A 19,210-nucleotide genomic window follows, 5' to 3' on the forward strand; every position below is an offset into this window, starting at 1 on the left:
AAAACTACCACTTTTTCACATTTATTTCACATGCTAGTTATATACTTCGATGCTTAAAATCGTTAGGGAGAAATGGAATACCGGCGTGTATTTTTCCTTTAAAGTACCGATTCCTGGAATCTGACTGGCTGACACCCCTCTGAAGTGGTTCCATAAAATCTGGTATATGGAAAAGAAAGCGTTGCTACATACAAGTATCTTTTAATACAGTCTTTGCTGTGCTCTTGAGGATCCTTGTGATATTTTGAGCTCTAGTTGAATGATAAGTGTCGCATTTTAAATCATTTTCGTAGTTAGAAATTATGAAACGCCCTGTTAAAAGCAAGGAAGTTTTTATGCCCGTTGAAGTAAAACAAAATGCCTGACAAAGTATGGCTTGGACAGATTCCGAGTGCTTGTACAAATGTGCTAAAGAAATTATACTTTGAGTATACAGCTTGTCCAAAGTCATCCATTATTAATACTATTAGTAATATCTTCAGTAAAGGCTTTGATGCATAAATATTTCTGATAAAGGTAGGTTGTGTACTTTTGTCCAACTGAGCAATCTTGCTTTCATAAAATATACCAACATTTTAATGACTGATGATTAACATGCTGTAATACACAGTTCAAAATTAAAAGCTCAAATGCTGTACATGAGAGGTTAAGCTCCCCCTGGCGGTTTTACAAGGTGACGCCGGATAGTTTCCGGGATGACGTCAAATGACGCGATTAACCGCGTGATACTGCGTGACACCGCGACACGCCCACCGGGGTATGCCGCGAAATACCCCACCCATTTTGAATTGCTGCATCTGTAATACCTTGTGATACATGCAAGTCATCTGTAAACCAAGATGTAATTACAATAAAATTGGCAATTCACAGAAAACCACAATTTGTATAATATTATTCCTCGTTATCAATGATCAATTAAAGGATTTGAAGAAACAGCAGCAATAGCAGATGATTTTGGTTTTGAACCCATTTTTACACCTCAATAATCCATTTGTCCTCGAAAAAAGAAAAGACGCATATTTTGAGTCTCATAATTATATGTGAATATGTGAATAACAGTTTAACCCCAAATGTCTGTAATTGTGATTCTGTTAAAATTCAAAAAAGCATCTATCAATAGTAAGAAATTATTAAGAAAGGAAGAAATTGTGTTATTTCATAAACTGTAAGACATGTAGACATTTACAGGTTATATCCTTTGCTTTGTCTTTTAACACAAGTGTTCAGGATCCAAGCCCATGTTTGGACGGTTGTGTTTCTCTTGTAATCATCAAATGTCATTATTTTGTCCTTCAGTTCTTTCTCGAGTTGTACCATGGATATTTTATACCATCGATACTTTTCATGCTCTTTTGCATTTTCCTTCACATATGGAAAAAAACTCAAGGCGTTCTTGTCACTGTGCTACACAGTACAGGACACGCAGTGAGTAATTCGCGCAGCTTTCAGAGGAATCCAGAGGGAGGACTCTTAATGCAAGGAGCTGTTTTTTTTTGCATTAATCATTATTAACCAGAAACAGCTGCACAACTGGTTGCATTTGTGATTATGTCACTTCTCTGCTTCAGCAAGGTCAATAAAAGACTCTGAAAGTAGTAGAGAAAAACTGAATTAAAATCATATTAGCAATTCTGAGCGATATCTGCATACAGGCAATCCAATAAGAACGTTGAAATCTTTGAATGTCATCTCTCTATATATTGCGCTGCTTTTTACTTGGAGTAAAACTATTGGATTGAAGGGTTAAAATGTATTGTTGTTATTTGGAGAAATCAATGAACTCGTGATTTTATATGTTTTAAAAGACGGTCATGCGCACAGAAAAAAGACAGTGCTGATTATTTTTCTGGAGACGGAGCACTGATGACCCATCCGAGCCAATTGATAAAGCCCACCCAGTGGATACTCTAGCAGAACGTGGAAGAACGTTCACCATTGTAACCAAGCTAACCACAGGAACAACATCAAGAAGCACAATCAATTCCCCATTTAAATCTTTCGTGTAAGGTATGCCATGTGAAAGCATGAAGTAAATCCCCTGATCTCTTTTGAACATGGACTAGGTATTTCTGATGGAGCGCAATGAGCAAAGATTTAATAAGCTACTCCTGCCGATGATTCAGCTTAAAGAAGTAAAAGCTTCACAAACAAAAGCAGCTCGCTACCACAGCCAATATTAAATGTACTTGGTGGCACATTACCATTTGCACTGGCTCAAAAGTGGTCTCGGCAGACGTTGTTCCCTACGTAAAGCTGAAAGCGCCAAAGAGCATTTCCATTGAGAAAAAAAAATATTTCTTGATGTTAAACATAGAGAGCCTGCCTTTTAGAAGTTCTCCCTCTAAACACCTTGTGCAGCCTCCCGACAGACTAACAAAAAGCGCCTTTTCACCAACTCAATTTATAATACGCCCCTCAAAACTCACAACCGAATAACAATCCATCCGTATATTTGATTTCCAAGATCCATTCAAGGCAACTTGGGTCTTCGCAAGCAAATAATTTCAGGGAAGAAACTCAGTTTAGTCAACTACTGGTGCATTTAGCACACCACTTGCTTTTGCTTGTCAGGGTGGCCGAGTGGTCTAAGGCGCCAGACTCAAGGACATGTGTCTTTCCAGCTGGCTTGGGTGTTCTGGTCTCCAAACGGAGGCGTGGGTTCAAATCCCACTCCTGACAGCTTCTGCTTTTACCTCTCTTGAATTATTCCAGTGCTAGCTGACAGTGAATGACTGAAATATAAAAGCAGCAGAAGAAAGCAAGCAACTCAGTGCAATTTGTGAGTATTCTGCACTGTTAAAATGCACAGGTTTTCATACTTTTTGGAATTCGTAGCTCAAGAAGTGACTCCTGTTTCATTTTCTATTCACCAACTCGATTTGCATTCCGCCCCTCACACCTCACAACAGAATAACAAACGGCTTCATGTGCCACAGCATTCCCCTGTAGATTCGGTTTGCACTATGAATTAGGCGACCCCGAATGAAATATTTTAGTGTTGGCTCAAATGTGAGGAATTTCATGAACCCTCAAAAAGGAATGCTTGCAGAAAATGCCAGCAATTCAAAGCGTGTAGGCAGCATGAACAGACCAATTCTGCAATTTCTTTTATCGCGGGCGGTGCTTTCCGAGTCGATGGCTCTGCATTAGAAATGAGAAGTGCTGAACTCTAAACACGTTCTTGCCATTACTGCTACTCCTGCTGCTACTCCTTCGTCCTCGAAAAAAGAAAAGACAGGCATGTTTTGAGTCTCAAAATGATCTTCTGGATCCACAAGAAACATGTAAATCTGATTGATTCCGCAGTATTTTTGGATGTACTGTACTTATAACTTCCATCGAAGAGAGATTTCATCAGTTGCATGAAATTGAAACTTTCGACTTTTTGTCTGGTATTGAAAATATGTTTAAAAAAAACCATAAACAATTTTCTAACAAACAACTCATGAATTATTGCCAGGATCTATATTTAGCGTTCGGTAGTGATAACACTGCTGATATTGATTGAGTAGAAATCTATGATGTATTGACAGCTTTATCTGAAGCGAGAAGTCCTAGAACGCCATCTATGAAGTTTAAGGATTCATACCAAGAAATGCCTTTTGTTTCCCACCCCAACTGCTGCTTTTGCTTTACACATTATGTGAACATTACCAGTTTTGGTAGCTTCTGGGCACGATTTTCCTAAACTGAAACTTATTACAAAATTCTTTAAGATGAACCATGTCCAAAAATTGTAAACCAGGGCTAATTTTAATATCAAATGAAATCACTACAGAGGAAAAGGCTTAACTGAAATATGAATAAGACTATGCAAGCCTGAAAAATAGAACAATTCAATTTATAGAACTTATTTTTTTATTTTTTGAGAGATGGGCTCACACACCGGAAGACACTAACGTTTCTCTTCGTTAGAGTATGTGAATAACAGTTTAACCCCATTTGTTTGTAATTGTGATTCTGTTAAAATTTAAAAAAGCATCTATCAATAGTAAGAAATTATCAAGAAAGTAAGAAATTGTGTTATTTCATAAACTGTAAGACATGAAGACATTTACAGGTTATATCCTTTGCTTTGTCTTTTAACGCAAGCGGTCAGGATCCAAGCCCATGTTCGGACGGTTGTGTTTCTCTTGTAATCATCAAATGTCATCGTTTTGTCCTTCAGTTCTTTCTCGAGTTGTACCATGGATATTTTATACCATCAATACTTTTCATGCTCTTTTGCATTTTCCTTCACATACGGAAAAAAACTCAAGGCGTTCTTGTCACTGTGCTACACACGCAGTGAGTAATTCGCGCAGCTTTCAGAGGAATCCAGAGGGAGGACTCTTAATGCAAGGAGCTGGTTTTTTTTTCGCATTAATCATTATTAACCAGAAACAGCTGCACAACTGGTTGCATTTGTGATTATGTCACTTCTCTGCTTCAGCAAGGTCAATAAAAGACTCTGAAAGTAGTAGAGAAAAACTGAATTAAAATCATATAAGCAATTCTGAGTGATATCTGCATACAGGCAATCCAATAAGAATGTTGAAATCTTTGAATGTCATCTTTCTATATATTGCGCTGCTTTTTACTTGGAGTAAAACTATTGGATTGAAGGGTTAAAATGTATTGTTGTTATTTGGAGAAATCAATGAACTCGTGATTTTATATGTTTTAAAAGACGGTCATGCGCACAGAAAAAAGACAGTGCTGATTATTTTTCTGGAGACGGAGCACTGATGACCTATCCGAGCCAATTGATAAAGCCCACCCAGTGGATACTCTAGCAGAACGTGGAAGAACGTTCACCATTGTAACCAAGGCAACCACAGGAACAACATCAAGAAGCACAATCAATTCCCCATTTAAATCTTTCGTGTAAGGTATGCCATGTGAAAGCATGAAGTAAATCCCCTGATCTCTTTTGAACATGGACAAGGTATTTCTGATGGAGCGCAATGAGCAAAGATTTAATAAGCTACTCCTGCCGATGATTCAGCTTAAAGAAGTAAAAGCTTCACAAACAAAAGCAGCTCGCTACCACAGCCAATATTAAATGTACTTGGTGGCACATTACCGTTTGCATTGGCTCAAAAGTGGTCTCGGCAGACGTTGTTCCCTACGTAAAGCTGAAAGTGCCAAAGAGCATTTCCATTGAGAAAAAAAAATCTTTCTTGATGTTAAACATAGAGAGCCTGCCTTTTAGAAGTTCTCCCTCTAAACACCTTGTGCAGCCTCCCGACAGACTAACAAAAAGCGCCTTTTCACCAACTCAATTTATAATACGCCCCTCAAAACTCACAACCGAATAACAATCCATCCGTATATTTGATTTCCAAGATCCATTCAAGGCAACTTGGGTCTTCGCAAGCAAATAATTTCAGGGAAGAAACTCAGTTTAGTCAACTACTGGTGCATTCAGCACACCACTTGTTTCCGCTTGTCAGGGTGGCCGAGTGGTCTAAGGCGCCAGACTCAAGGACATGTGTCTTTCCAGCTGGCTTGGGTGTTCTGGTCTCCAAATGGAGGCGTGGGTTCAAATCCCACTCCTGACAGCGTCTGTTGTTACCTCTCTTGAATGGTTCCAGTGCTAGCTGACAGTGAATGACTGAAATATAAAAGCAGCAGAAGAAAGCAAGCAACTCAGTGCAATTTGTGAGTATTCTGCACTGTTAAAATGCACAGGTTTTCATACTTTTTGGAATTCGTAGCTCAAGAAGTGACTCCTGTTTCATTTTCTATTCACCAACTCGATTTGCAATCCGCCCCTCACACCTCACAACAGCATAACAAACGGCTTCATGTGCCACAGCATTCCCCTGTAGATTCGGTTTGCACTATGAATTAGGCGACCCCGAATGAAATATTTTAGTGTTGGCTCAAATGTGAGGAATTTCATGAACCCTCAAAAAGGAACGCTTGCAGAAAATGCCAGCAATTCAAAGCGTGTAGGCAGCATGAACAGACCAATTCTGCAATTTCTTTTATCGCGGGCGGTGCTTTCCGAGTCGATGGCTCTGCATTAGAAATGAGAAGTGCTGAACTCTAAACACGTTCTTGCCATTACTGCTACTCCTGCTGCTACTCCTTCGTCCTCGAAAAAAGAAAAGACAGGCATGTTTTGAGTCTCAAAATGATCTTCTGGATCCACAAGAAACATGTAAATTTGATTGATTCCGCAGTATTTTGGATGTACTGTACTTATAACTTTCATTGAAGAGAGATTTCATCAGTTGCATGAAATTGAAACTTTCGACTTTTTGTCTGGTATTGAAAATATGTTTAAAAAAACCCATAAATAATTTTCTAACAAACAACTCATGAATTATTGCCAGGATCTATATTTAGTGTTCGGTAGTGATAACACTGCTGATATTGATTGAGTAGAAATCTATGATGTATTGACAGCTTTATCTGAAGCGAGAAGTCCTAGAACGCCATCTATGAAGTTTAAGGATTCATACCAAGAAATGCCTTTTGTTTCCCACCCCAACTGCTGCTTTTGCATTACACATTATGTGAACATTACCAGTTTTGGTAGCTTCTGGGCACGATTTTCCTAAACTGAAACTTATTACAAAATTCTTTAAGATGAACCATGTCCAAAAATTGTAAATCAGGACTAATTTTAATATCAAATGAAATTACTACCGAGGAAAAGGCTTAACTGAAATATGAATAAGACTATGCAAGCCTGAAAAATAGAAAAATTCAATTTATAGAACTTATTTTTTTATTTTTTGAGAGATGGGCTCACACACCGGAAGACACTAACGCTTCTCATCGTTAGAGTATGTGAATAACAGTTTAACCCCATTTGTTTGTAATTGTGATTCTGTTAAAATTAAAAAAGCATCTATCAATAGTAAGAAATTATCAAGAAAGTAAGAAATTGTGTTATTTCATAAACTGTAAGACATGAAGACATTTACAGGTTATATCCTTTGCTTTGTCTTTTAACGCAAGCGGTCAGGATCCAAGCCCATGTTCGGACGGTTGTGTTTCTCTTGTAATCATCAAATGTCATTGTTTTGTCCTTCAGTTCTTTCTCGAGTTGTACCATGGATATTTTATACCATCAAAACTTTTCATGCTCTTTTGCATTTTCCTTCACATACGGAAAAAAACTCAAAGCGTTCTTGTCACTGTGCTACACAGTACAGGACACGCAGTGAGTAATTCGCGCAGCTTTCAGAGGAATCCAGAGGGAGGACTCTTAATGCAAGGAGCTGTTTCTTTTTGGCATTAATCATTATTAACCAGAAACAGCTGCACAACTGGTTGCATTTGTGGTTGCACATTACCATTTGCACTGGCTCAAAAGTGGTCTCGGCAGACATTGTTCCCTACGTAAAGCTGAAAGCGCCAAAGAGCATTTCCATTGAGAAAAAAAAATCTTTCTTGATGTTAAACATAGAGAGCCTGCCTTTTAGAAGTTCTCCCTCTAAACACCTTGTGTAGCCTCCTGACAGACTAACAAAAAGCGCCTTTTCACCAACTCAATTTATAATACGCCCCTCAAAACTCACAACCGAATAACAATCCATCCGTATATTTGATTTCCAAGATCCATTCAAGGCAACTTGGCTCTTCGTAAGCAAATAATTTCAGGGAAGAAACTCGGTTTAGTCAACTACTGGTGCATTTAGCACACCACTTGCTTTCACTTGTCAGGGTGGCCGAGTGGTCTAAGGCGCCAGACTCAAGGACATGTGTCTTTCCAGCTGGCTTGGGTGTTCTGGTCTCCCAATGGAGGTGTGGGTTCAAATCCCACTCCTGACCGCTTCCGTTTTTACCTCTCTTGAATTGTTCCAGTGCTAGCTGACAGTGAATGACTGAAATATAAAAGCAGCAGAAGAAAGCAAGCAACTCAGTGCAATTTGTGAGTATTCTGCACTGTTAAAATGCACAGGTTTTCATACTTTTTGGAATTCGTAGCTCAAGAAGTGACTCCTGTTTCATTTTCTATTCACCAACTCGATTTGCATTCCGCCCCTCACACCTCAATCTATACTAATCAAAATACAAAATAATAATCAGTATTAACCAGAAACAGCAGAAAAACTGGTCACAATTGTGATTATGTCGCTTCTCTGCTTCAGCAAGGTCAATAAAGGGCTCTCTGAAAGTAGTAAAGCACTAAAGCACTGCAAAACTGAATTCAAAATCATATTAGGAATTCTGAGTGGTGCCTGCTTACATGCAATCTAATACGGATGTTGTCTTTAAATAAGAAATCTCTATGTTTTCCTGCCTTTTCCCTGGAGTGAAACTATTGGATTGAAGGAATTCTTATGACAGGTTTACAAGGTGCCGTTGATATTTGGATAAGTCTATGAACTCGTGATTTTTATATACTTTAAATAACGGCCATACACACAGAATAAAATGACAGTACTGATGATTTTTCCTGAGATGAAGCACAGCTTATCTTTCCAAGACTGCTTATAAAGGCAAGCCAGTGGATACTTCAGCAGAACATGGAAAAACGTTCAGCTTTGTAACCAACAAATTCCCCATTTAGATCTGAGATGTGAGGTATGCTTTGTGATTGCTTGAAGTGAAACCCACAATCTCTTTTGAACTTAGACAAGTTATTTCTGATGGAGCGCTATGCGGAAAGACATAATCAGCTCTACCCCTGAGGATGACTCGACTTGAAAATGCAGAACATTAACATTTCACAGAAAAAAGGAGCACAACCGACATTAAAATTGAGGGCGCACTGTGATTTGCACTGACTCAAAAGTGATCTTGGTAGACAAACTTCCCTGCTGAAGGTGGAAACGATAATTTGTGTTGAGAAGAAGAAACACTTTTTTCTCCCTGCTTTGATGTTAAGCTGATAAAGTAGCTTTTAACACATTGCTCCATTTGGTGGTTGTAACACAAAAACTCCTAGCAGCAGTGGGATTCAAGCCTACTTGTTCCAATATTATCTAGTCTCACCTCATATGGTGCCGATTCCTGGTTTTCATTTAAGAAAGAGCACTGCAAACACCGTTAACAGTGCAAAACGTGTGATGAAAGAAGTCTTTTCCCCCCTTTGTCTAAAGCAGAACACAGCGGAGTCATGCCGAGGGTTGTGAGATCAAGATTTCAGTGGAGCACTGTCATCTACGTCTTTAGCTACATGAGTTGGACATCCTCTTGTACGGGGAAAGCAGATTGAGATCCTCTGACATGAAAAGTGACAGATAAAAGCCATTTCTCATCCTTTCTCTTAGTGGTGGAACTATCGCATGTAAATGAGGCAACTTGCAAGGCAAGCAGGCTCGGTCCACACCGAACGCAGATGTCTCAGAGCAGTTGAGACGTGTCCAAGTGGCTGTCAAAGGACAGCACTTTGCCGGCGCCGTGGCTTAGTTGGCTAAAGCGCCTGTCTAGTAAACAGGAGATCCTGGGTCCGATTCCCAGCGGTGCCTTTCTTCCTGTCTTACTGTACAGAATTTATCCTTATGGGCAAATCCCATGCCTTTTAATTCAGGTGAATGCAAGTGTTCGTTTCCTTTCTGGAACAACTTGTTTTGAAAGAAATCTATACAGCTTGCGAAAGATGAAACACAAATCTTGCTTATCAGTGAAGAAGAGGTACTCCCAGCAGGCCAGCTAATACCAGCAAAGTTTTTTTTTCACCCTAACCCAGAGAATGGAGAAAAGCGAGGCGCCTGTGGCTCTGCAGTGTAATCAGTTCGCGAGTTCGGCGGTTAGCTGAAAGAGTGGTAAATGGAGCTCGCCCCAGCCCGTCCTTATACTTTTAAAGAGGATAAAAAATTAACTTTGCCGCCATTACTACCAGCTTTAAAAGACTGCCATGGGCACGGAAAAAAAACACACTACAGATGACTTTTCTGGAACCGAAGCAGAGATTCCTTTACGAACCAACTGATAAAGCTCAGCCAGTGAATACTGTTAACAGAATGTGAAAGCACGATCAACTTTGTAACTGCAACCACAGGAAAAACAGCAAGAAGCAGGCTCCATTCCCCATTTAAATCTGTCGTGCGAGGCATGCTTTTTGCACGCATGAAGTAAATCCCACGATTGCTTTTGAACTTGGACAAAGTACTTCCAAAGGAGCGCTATGCGCAAAGATTTAACAAGCTCAACCCCCGCCGACGATTTGGTGTGAAGAAGCAGAACATTCAAGTTTCACAGACAGAAGCAGCACGCCAGCACAGCCAACATTAAAACGGAGGGCACACTACGATTTGCATTGACACAAAAGTGATCTGGGCAGACATCGTTCCCTGCATAACGCAAAAAGTAGCAAAGCGCTTTTGGGTGAGAGGAAGCAAGAAGGTTTTTGTTTTGTGCCTTGATGTCAAGCTGAGAAAGTATCTTTAAACACTTTGCTTAGTTTCTCGAGAGACTGCCAAAAAGCAGTTCCCTCCCTTTCGTCTGAAGCCAGCTGAAAGGGGGTCTTGACAGAAGCACCTGGCAGCGGTGGGATTTGAACCCACGCCCCCGAAGAGACTGGAGCCTTAATCCAGCGCCTTAGACCACTCGGCCACGCTACCCGCTATGCGTTGTCTCTTTGTCTCATTACTTGCCCGGAGGAAGCCGGGTGGGTTTTGCTCTTGTCGCCCGACTTAGTGGCGTTATGACCGTGGAACCGACTGCACCTGCTTTTTCTGAGATGCTTCCCCTCTCATGGCGAGATCTCGACTTCTTTAACACCTCTGGATAAAGATCTTCTGTGGAGCAGTTTTCAGACCTCTGCGTACAGCACCCTTGATGTCATTTTATTTTTACAGCAGCCGCATCCGGAAAGTTGTGTCTTTTACGTTTTATTTGAACAACAAAACTACATACAATACAAACAAGAGCACATATAACGTATCAAGAAAATCGTGAGGGGCACATGCTATAATACAATTACACTTTATGAAAAACGATTACACAAGGTAAATAAAGATAAGGTCCGCACAGCTCGTTCTTACATTTCGAAAGAGTCCGTAAATACCCCTTTACGTCTATTTTGAACTGTTCAAACGTAGGACTCTTCCCAGACCATTTCACTTTATACCACATTCCTAAACGAGGATGCTTCTCCTGTTTTAGAACTATTTTGGGCGGTATGGCTTATACAACACACCCACAGTATTCTGATGGTGGACTGCAGATCTGTGCTATAGTTCAGTCGAATTCAAAGGATCCAGCAATCTTACTGGATTTGACTGGGATTCTGAAATGTCTCTTGCAAAAGTATTCGGGTTTGCTTGAACCTTTGATAAAAAAAGTGATCTGATCTGAAACTACCCAGCTTACAATCTCTGAGGTAGTTGTCACTAAACTCGGACGTGATGTGGCACACATGTGCCGTGTGCCTTTACTTTTGTAAAAAACTGGTATCGGGAAAAGTTTCTTAATATTTCTTTTGATTAGCATGCAAGAAAATGTGATCATTACCTATGGAATTTCCCGCCAGCGTGGAGCTTGAATTCACAACCTTGAGACTCAGTGTTCAAGAGTCACAGAAGAGGTCAGCCTGGTCTTCAGTTTGCCAACGATAAGCTCCGGCAGTGCTCCTCTGTAAAGCAGATTGTTCGGATCGGTTATGTGGGACGGTACTTCGATACTAAGATCGTTTGCAGCACACGCATGGTTTCCCCCTTCACGCAAAAAACATAGACGAAGGAAACTCTCTTGTCTTGGGCTGCTGACTCCCGGATTTAAAGCGCTCTGGGTGCCAGCTATGTCTCTAACAAGCACACTATAAAGACAGGAATTACACTTTGCGCACGTCAGGCATGGAATGGCGAGGCTACTTGATCCAATATTATCTAGTCTCTTCTCATATGGTGCCGATTCCTGGTTTTCATTTAAGAAAGAGCACTGCAAACACCGTAAACAGTGCAAAACGTGTGATGAAAGAAGTCTTTTCCCCCCTTTGTCTAAAGCAGATCACAGAGGAGTCATGCCGAGGGTTGTGAGATCAAGATTTCAGTGGAGCACTGTCGTCTACGTCTTTAGCTACATGAGTTGGACATCCTCTTGTACACGGAAAGCAGATTGAGATCCTCTGACATGAAAAGTGCCAGATAAAAGCCATTTCTCATCCTTTCTCTTAGTGGTGGAGCTATCGCATGTAAATGAGGAAACTTGCAAGGCGAGCAGGCTCGGTGCACACCGAATGCAGATGTCTCAGAGCAGTTGAGACGCGTCCATGTGGCTGTCAAAGGACAGCACTTTGCCGGCGCCGTGGCTTAGTTGGCTAAAGCGCCTGTCTAGTAAACAGGAGATCCTGGGTCCGATTCCCAGCGGTGCTTTTCTTCCTGTCTTACTGTACAGAATTTATCCTTACGGGCAAATCCCATGCCTTTTAATTCAGGTGAATGCAAGTGTTCGTTTCCTTTCTGGAACAACTTGTTTTGAAAGAAATCTATACAGCTTGAGAAAGATGAAACACAAATCTTGCTTATCAGTGAAGAAGAGGTGCTCCCAGCAGGCCAGCTAATACCAGCAAGTTTTTTTTCACCCTGACCCAGAGAATGGAGAAAAGCGAGGCGCCTGTGGCTCTGCAGTGTAATCAGTTCGGGAGTTCGGCGGTTAGCTGAAAGAGTGGTAAATGGAGCTCGCCCCAGCCCGTCCTTATTCTTTTAAAGAGGATAAAAAATTAACTTCGCCGCCACTACTACCAGCTTTAAAAGACTGCCATGGGCACGGAAAAAAACACACCACAGATGACTTTTCTGGAATCGAAGCAGAGATTCCTTTACGAACCAACTGATAAAGCTCAGCCAGTGAATACTGTTAACAGAATGTGAAAGCACGATCAACTTTGTAACTGCAACCACAGGAAAAACAGCAAGAAGCAGGCTCCATTCCCCATTTAAATCTGTCGTGCGAGGCATGCTTTTTGGCACGCATGAAGTAAATCCCACGATCGCTTTTGAACTTGGTCAAAGTACTTCCAAAGGAGTGCTATGCGCAAAGATTTAACAAGCTCAACCCCCGCCGATGATTTGGTGTGAAGAAGCAGAACATTCAAGTTTCAAAGACAGAAGCAGCACGCCAGCACAGCCAAAATTAAAACGGAGGGCACACTACGATTTGCATTGACACAAAAGTGATCTGGGCAGACGTCGTTCCCTGCATAACGCAAAAAGTGGCAAAGCGCTTTTGGGTTGAGAGGACGCAAGAAGGTTTTTGTTTTGTGCCTTGATGTCAAGCTGAGAAAGTATCTTTAAACACTTTGCTTAGTTTCTCGAGAGACTGCCAAAAAGCAGTTCCCTCCCTTTCGTCTGAAGCCAGCTGAAAGGGGGTCTCGACAGAAGCACCTGGCAGCGGTGGGATTCGAACCCACGCCCCCGAAGAGACTGGAGCCTTAATCCAGCGCCTTAGACCGCTCGGCCACGCTACCCGCTATGCGTTGTCTCTTTGTCTCATTACTTGCCCGGAGGAAGCCGGGTGGGTTTTGCTCTTGTCGCCCGACTTAGTGGCGTTATGACCGTGGAACCGACTGCACCTGCTTTTTCTGAGATGCTTCCCCTCTCATGGCGAGATCTCGACTTCTTTAACACCTCTGGATAAAGATCTTCTGTGGAGCAGGTTTCAGACCTCTGCGTACAGCACCCTTGATGTCATTTTATTTTTACAGCAGCCGCATCCGGAAAGTTGTGTCTTTTACGTTTTATTTGAACAACAAAACTACATACAATACAAACAAGAGCACATATAACGTATCAAGAAAATCGTGAGGGGCACATGCTATAATACAATTACACTTTATGAAAAACGATTACACAAGGTAAATAAAGATAAGGTCCGCACAGCTTGTTCTTACATTTCGAAAGAGTCCGTAAATACCCCTTGACGTCTATTTTGAACTGTTCAAACGTAGGACTCTTCCCAGACCATTTCACTTTATACCACATTCCGAAACGAGGATGCTTCTCCTGTTTTAGAACTATTTTGGGCGGTATGGCTTATACAGCACACCCACAGTATTCTAATGGTGGACTGCAGATCTGTGCTATAGTTCAGTCGAATTCAAAGGATCCAGCAATCGTACTGGATTTGACTGGGATTCTGAAATGTCTCTTGCAAAAGTATTCGGGTTTGCTTGAACCTTTGATACAAAAAGTGATCTGATCTGAAACTACCCAGCTTACAATCTCTGAGGTAGTTGTCACTAAACTCGGACGTGATGTGACACACATGTGCCGTGTGCCTTTACTTTTGTAAAAAACTGGTATCGGGAAAAGTTTCTTAATATTTCTTTTGATTAGCATGCAAGAAAATGTGATCATTACCTATGGAATTTCCCGCCAGCGTGGAGCTTGAATTCACAACCTTGAGACTCAGTGTTCAAGAGTCACAGAAGAGGTCAGCCTGGTCTTCAGTTTGCCAACGATAAGCTCCGGCAGTGCTCCTCTGTAAAGCAGATTGTTCGGATCGGTTATGTGGGACGGCACTTCGATACTAAGATCGTTTGCAGCACACGCATGGTTTCCCCCTTCACGCAAAAAACATAGACGAAGGAAGCTCTATTGTCTTGGGCTGCTGACTCCCGGATTTAAAGCGCTCTGGGTGCCAGCTAAGTCTCTAACAAGCACACTATAAAGACAGGAATTACACTTTGCGCACGTCAGGCATGGAATGGCGAGGCTACTTGATCCAATATTATCTAGTCTCACCTCATATGGTGCCGATTCCTGGTTTTCATTTAAGAAAGAGCACTGCAAACACCGTAAACAGTGCAAAACGTGTGATGAAAGAAGTCTTTTCCCCCCTTTGTCTAAAGCAGATCACAGAGGAGTCATGCCGAGGGTTGTGAGATCAAGATTTCAGTGGAGCACTGTCGTCTACGTCTTTAGCTACATGAGTTGGACATCCTCTTGTACACGGAAAGCAGATTGAGATCCTCTGACATGAAAAGTGCCAGATAATAGCCATTTCTCATCCTTTCTCTTAGTGGTGGAGCTATCGCATGTAAATGAGGAAACTTGCAAGGCGAGCAGGCTCGGTGCACACCAAATGCAGATGTCTCAGAGCAGTTGAGACGTGTCCATGTGGCTGTCAAAGGACAGCACTTTGCTGGCGCCGTGGCTTAGTTGGCTAAAGCGCCTGTCTAGTAAACAGGAGATCCTGGGTCCGATTCCCAGCGGTGCCTTTCTTCCTGTCTTACTGTACAGAATTTATCCTTACGGGCAAATCCCATGCCTTTTAATTCAGGTGAATGCAAGTGTTCGTTTCCTTTCTGGAACAACTTGTTTTGAAAGAAATCTAACCAGCTTGAGAAAGATGAAACACAAATCTTGCTTATCAGTGAAGAAGAGGTGCTCCCAGCAGGCCAGCTAATACCAGCAAGTTTTTTTTCACCCTGACCCAGAGAATGGAGAAAAGCGAGGCGCCTGTGGCTCTGCAGTGTAATCAGTTCGGGAGTTCGGCGGTAGCTGAAAGAGTGGTAAATGGAGCTCGCCCCAGCCCGTCCTTATTCTTTTAAAGAGGATAAAAAATTAACTTCGCCGCCACTACTACCAGCTTTAAAAGACTGCCATGGGCACGGAAAAAAACACACCACAGATGACTTTTCTGGAACCGAAGCAGAGATTCCTTTACGAACCAACTGATAAAGCTCAGCCAGTGAATACTGTTAACAGAATGTGAAAGCATGATCAACTTTGTAACTGCAACCACAGGAAAAACAGCAAGAAGCAGGCTCCATTCCCCATTTAAATCTGTCGTGCGAGGCATGCTTTTTGGCACGCATGAAGTAAATCCCACGATCGCTTTTGAACTTGGACAAAGTACTTCCAAAGGAGCGCTATGCGCAAAGATTTAACAAGCTCAACCCCCGCCGATGATTTGGTGTGAAGAAGCAGAACATTCAAGTTTCACAGACAGAAGCAGCACGCCAGCACAGCCAACATTAAAACGGAGGGCACACTACGATTTGCATTGACACAAAAGTGATCTGGGCAGACGTCGTTCCCTGCATAACGCAAAAAGTGGCAAAGCGCTTTTGGGTTGAGAGGACGCAAGAAGGTTTTTGTTTTGTGCCTTGATGTCAAGCTGAGAAAGTATCTTTAAACACTTTGCTTAGTTTCTCGAGAGACTGCCAAAAAGCAGTTCCCTCCCTTTCGTCTGAAGCCAGCTGAAAGGGGGTCTCGACAAAAGCACCTGGCAGCGGTGGGATTCGAACCCACGCCCCCGAAGAGACTGGAGCCTTAATCCAGCGCCTTAGACCGCTCAGCCACACTACCCGCTGTGCGTTGTCTCTTTGTCTCATTACTTGCCCGGAGGAAGCCGGGTGGGTTTTGCTCTTGTCGCCCGACTTAGTGGCGTTATGACCGTGGAACCGACTGCACCTGCTTTTTCTGAGATGCTTCCCCTCTCATGGCGAGATCTCGACTTCTTTAACACCTCTGGATAAAGATCTTCTGTGGAGCAGGTTTCAGACCTCTGCGTACAGCACCCTTGATGTCATTTTATTTTTACAGCAGCCGCATCCGGAAAGTTGTGTCTTTTACGTTTTATTTGAACATCAAAACTACATACAATACAAACAAGAGCACATATAACGTATCAAGAAAATCGTCAGTGGCACATGCTATAATACAATTACACTTTATGAAAAACGATTACGCAAGGTAAATAAAGATAAGGTCCGCACAGCTTGTTCTTACATTTCGAAAGAGTCCGTAAATACCCCTTGACGTCTATTTTGAACTGTTCAAACGTAGGACTCTTCCCAGACCATTTCACTTTATACCACATTCCTAAACGAGGATGCTTCTCCTGTTTTAGAACTATTTTGGGCGGTATGGCTTATACAGCACACCCACAGTATTCTAATGGTGGACTGCAGATCTGTGCTATAGTTCAGTCGAATTCAAAGGATCCAGCAATCGTACTGGATTTGACTGGGATTCTGAAATGTCTCTTGCAAAAGTATTCGGGTTTGCTTGAACCTTTGATACAAAAAGTGATCTGATCTGAAACTACCCAGCTTACAATCTCTGAGGTAGTTGTCACTAAACTCGGACGTGATGTGGCACACATGTGCCATGTGCCTTTACTTTTGTAAAAAACTGGTATCGGGAAAAGTTTCTTAATATTTCTTTTGATTAGCATGCAAGAAAATGTGATCATTACCTATGGAATTTCCCGCCAGCGTGGAGCTTGAATTCACAACCTTGAGACTCAGTGTTCAAGAGTCACAGAAGAGGTCAGCCTGGTCTTCAGTTTGCCAACGATAAGCTCCGGCAGTGCTCCTCTGTAAAGCAGATTGTTCGGATCGGTTATGTGGGACGGCACTTCGATACTAAGATCGTTTGCAGCACACGCATGGTTTCCCCCTTCACGCAAAAAACATAGACGAAGGAAGCTCTATTGTCTTGGGCTGCTGACTCCCTGATTTAAAGCGCTCTGGGTGCCAGCTAAGTCTCTAACAAGCACACTATAAAGACAGGAATTACACTTTGCGCACGTCACGCATGGAATGGCGAGGCTACTTGATCCAATATTATCTAGTCTCACCTCATATGGTGCCGATTCCTGGTTTTCATTTAAGAAAGAGCACTGCAAACACCGTTAACAGTGCAAAACATGTGATGAAAGAAGTCTTTTCCCCCCTTTGTCTAAAGCAGAACACAGAGGAGTCATGCCGAGGGTTGTGAGATCAAGATTTCAGTGGAGCACTGTCGTCTACGTCTTTAGCTACATGAGTTGGACATCCTCTTGTACACGGAAAGCAGATTGAGATCCTCTGACATGAAAAGTGCCAGATAAAAGCCATTTCTCATCCTTTCTCTTAGTGGTGGAGCTATCGCATGTAAATGAGGAAACTTGCAAGGCGAGCAGGCTCGGTGCACACCGAATGCAGATGTCTCAGAGCAGTTGAGACGTGTCCATGTGGCTGTCAAAGGACAGCACTTTGCCGGCGCCGTGGCTTAGTTGGCTAAAGCGCCTGTCTAATAAACAGGAGATCCGGGGTCCGATTCCCAGCAGTGCCTTTCTTCCTGTCTTACTGTACAGAATTTATCCTTACGGGCAAATCCCATGCCTTTTAATTCAGGTGAATGCAAGTGTTCGTTTCCTTTCTGGAACAACTTGTTTTGAAAGAAATCTATACAGCTTGAGAAAGATGAAACACAAATCTTGCTTATCAGTGAAGAAGAGGTGCTCCCAGCAGGCCAGCTAATACCAGCAAGTTTTTTTTCACCCTGACCCAGAGAATGGAGAAAAGCGAGGCGCCTGTGGCTCTGCAGTGTAATCAGTTCGGGAGTTCGGCGGTTAGCTGAAAGAGTGGTAAATGGAGCTCGCCCCAGCCCGTCCTTATTCTTTTAAAGAGGTTAAAAAATTAACTTCGCCGCCACTACTACCAGCTTTAAAAGACTGCCATGGGCACGGAAAAAAACACACCACAGATGACTTTTCTGGAACCGAAGCAGAGATTCCTTTACGAACCAACTGATAAAGCTCAGCCAGTGAATACTGTTAACAGAATGTGAAAGCATGATCAACTTTGTAACTGCAACCACAGGAAAAACAGCAAGAAGCAGGCTCCATTCCCCATTTAAATCTGTCGTGCGAGGCATGCTTTTTGGCACGCATGAAGTAAATCCCACGATCGCTTTTGAACTTGGACAAAGTACTTCCAAAGGAGCGCTATGCGCAAAGATTTAACAAGCTCAACCCCCGCCGATGATTTGGTGTGAAGAAGCAGAACATTCAAGTTTCACAGACAGAAGCAGCACAGCCAACATTAAAACGGAGGGCACACTACGATTTGCATTGACACAAAAGTGATCTGGGCAGACGTCGTTCCCTGCATAACGCAAAAAGTGGCAAAGCGCTTTTGGGTTGAGAGGACGCAAGAAGGTTTTTGTTTTGTGCCTTGATGTCAAGCTGAGAAAGTATCTTTAAACACTTTGCTTAGTTTCTCGAGAGACTGCCAAAAAGCAGTTCCCTCCCTTTCGTCTGAAGCCAGCTGAAAGGGGGTCTCGACAGAAGCACCTGGCAGCGGTGGGATTTGAACCCACGCCCCCGAAGAGACTGGAGCCTTAATCCAGCGCCTTAGACCGCTCGGCCACGCTACCCGCTGTGCACTGTCTCTTTGTCTCATTACTTGCCCGCAGGAAGCCGGGTGGGTTTTGCTCTTGTCGCCCGAATTAGTGGCGTTATGACCGTGGAACCGACTGCACCTGCTTTTTCTGAGATGCTTCCCCTCTCATGGCGAGATCTCGACTTCTTTAACACCTCTGGATAAAGA

General features: G+C 42.5%; 10 non-coding genes across 10 annotated transcripts; 6 read left to right on the top strand and 4 right to left on the bottom strand.

The window, feature by feature from the left end:
* Positions 1-2,566: 2,566 nt before the first annotated feature.
* trnal-caa (transfer RNA leucine (anticodon CAA)) lies at positions 2,567-2,679 on the top strand. The gene is made up of 2 exons: positions 2,567-2,604; positions 2,634-2,679. It is a non-coding gene; the product is annotated as a tRNA-Leu (tRNA).
* Positions 2,680-5,430: 2,751 nt separating this feature from the next.
* Positions 5,431-5,543, top strand: trnal-caa (transfer RNA leucine (anticodon CAA)). Its single transcript has 2 exons — positions 5,431-5,468; positions 5,498-5,543. It is a non-coding gene; the product is annotated as a tRNA-Leu (tRNA).
* Positions 5,544-7,657: 2,114 nt separating this feature from the next.
* trnal-caa (transfer RNA leucine (anticodon CAA)) lies at positions 7,658-7,770 on the top strand. The gene is made up of 2 exons: positions 7,658-7,695; positions 7,725-7,770. It is a non-coding gene; the product is annotated as a tRNA-Leu (tRNA).
* Positions 7,771-9,339: 1,569 nt separating this feature from the next.
* On the top strand, positions 9,340-9,413 carry trnat-agu (transfer RNA threonine (anticodon AGU)). Its single transcript has one exon. It is a non-coding gene; the product is annotated as a tRNA-Thr (tRNA).
* A 1,013-nt stretch (positions 9,414-10,426) lies between these two features.
* trnal-aag (transfer RNA leucine (anticodon AAG)) lies at positions 10,427-10,508 on the bottom strand. Its single transcript has one exon. It is a non-coding gene; the product is annotated as a tRNA-Leu (tRNA).
* Positions 10,509-12,186: 1,678 nt separating this feature from the next.
* On the top strand, positions 12,187-12,260 carry trnat-agu (transfer RNA threonine (anticodon AGU)). Its single transcript has one exon. It is a non-coding gene; the product is annotated as a tRNA-Thr (tRNA).
* Positions 12,261-13,272: 1,012 nt separating this feature from the next.
* trnal-aag (transfer RNA leucine (anticodon AAG)) lies at positions 13,273-13,354 on the bottom strand. The gene has a single exon. It is a non-coding gene; the product is annotated as a tRNA-Leu (tRNA).
* Positions 13,355-15,032: 1,678 nt separating this feature from the next.
* Positions 15,033-15,106, top strand: trnat-agu (transfer RNA threonine (anticodon AGU)). The gene has a single exon. It is a non-coding gene; the product is annotated as a tRNA-Thr (tRNA).
* A 1,011-nt stretch (positions 15,107-16,117) lies between these two features.
* Positions 16,118-16,199, bottom strand: trnal-aag (transfer RNA leucine (anticodon AAG)). The gene has a single exon. It is a non-coding gene; the product is annotated as a tRNA-Leu (tRNA).
* A 2,756-nt stretch (positions 16,200-18,955) lies between these two features.
* trnal-aag (transfer RNA leucine (anticodon AAG)) lies at positions 18,956-19,037 on the bottom strand. Its single transcript has one exon. It is a non-coding gene; the product is annotated as a tRNA-Leu (tRNA).
* Between the last annotated feature and the right edge of the window lie 173 nt (positions 19,038-19,210).

Source organism: Lepisosteus oculatus, chromosome 14 (assembly GCF_040954835.1).
Source record: "Lepisosteus oculatus isolate fLepOcu1 chromosome 14, fLepOcu1.hap2, whole genome shotgun sequence".
In the NCBI taxonomy this organism is placed as follows: domain Eukaryota; kingdom Metazoa; phylum Chordata; class Actinopteri; order Semionotiformes; family Lepisosteidae; genus Lepisosteus; species Lepisosteus oculatus.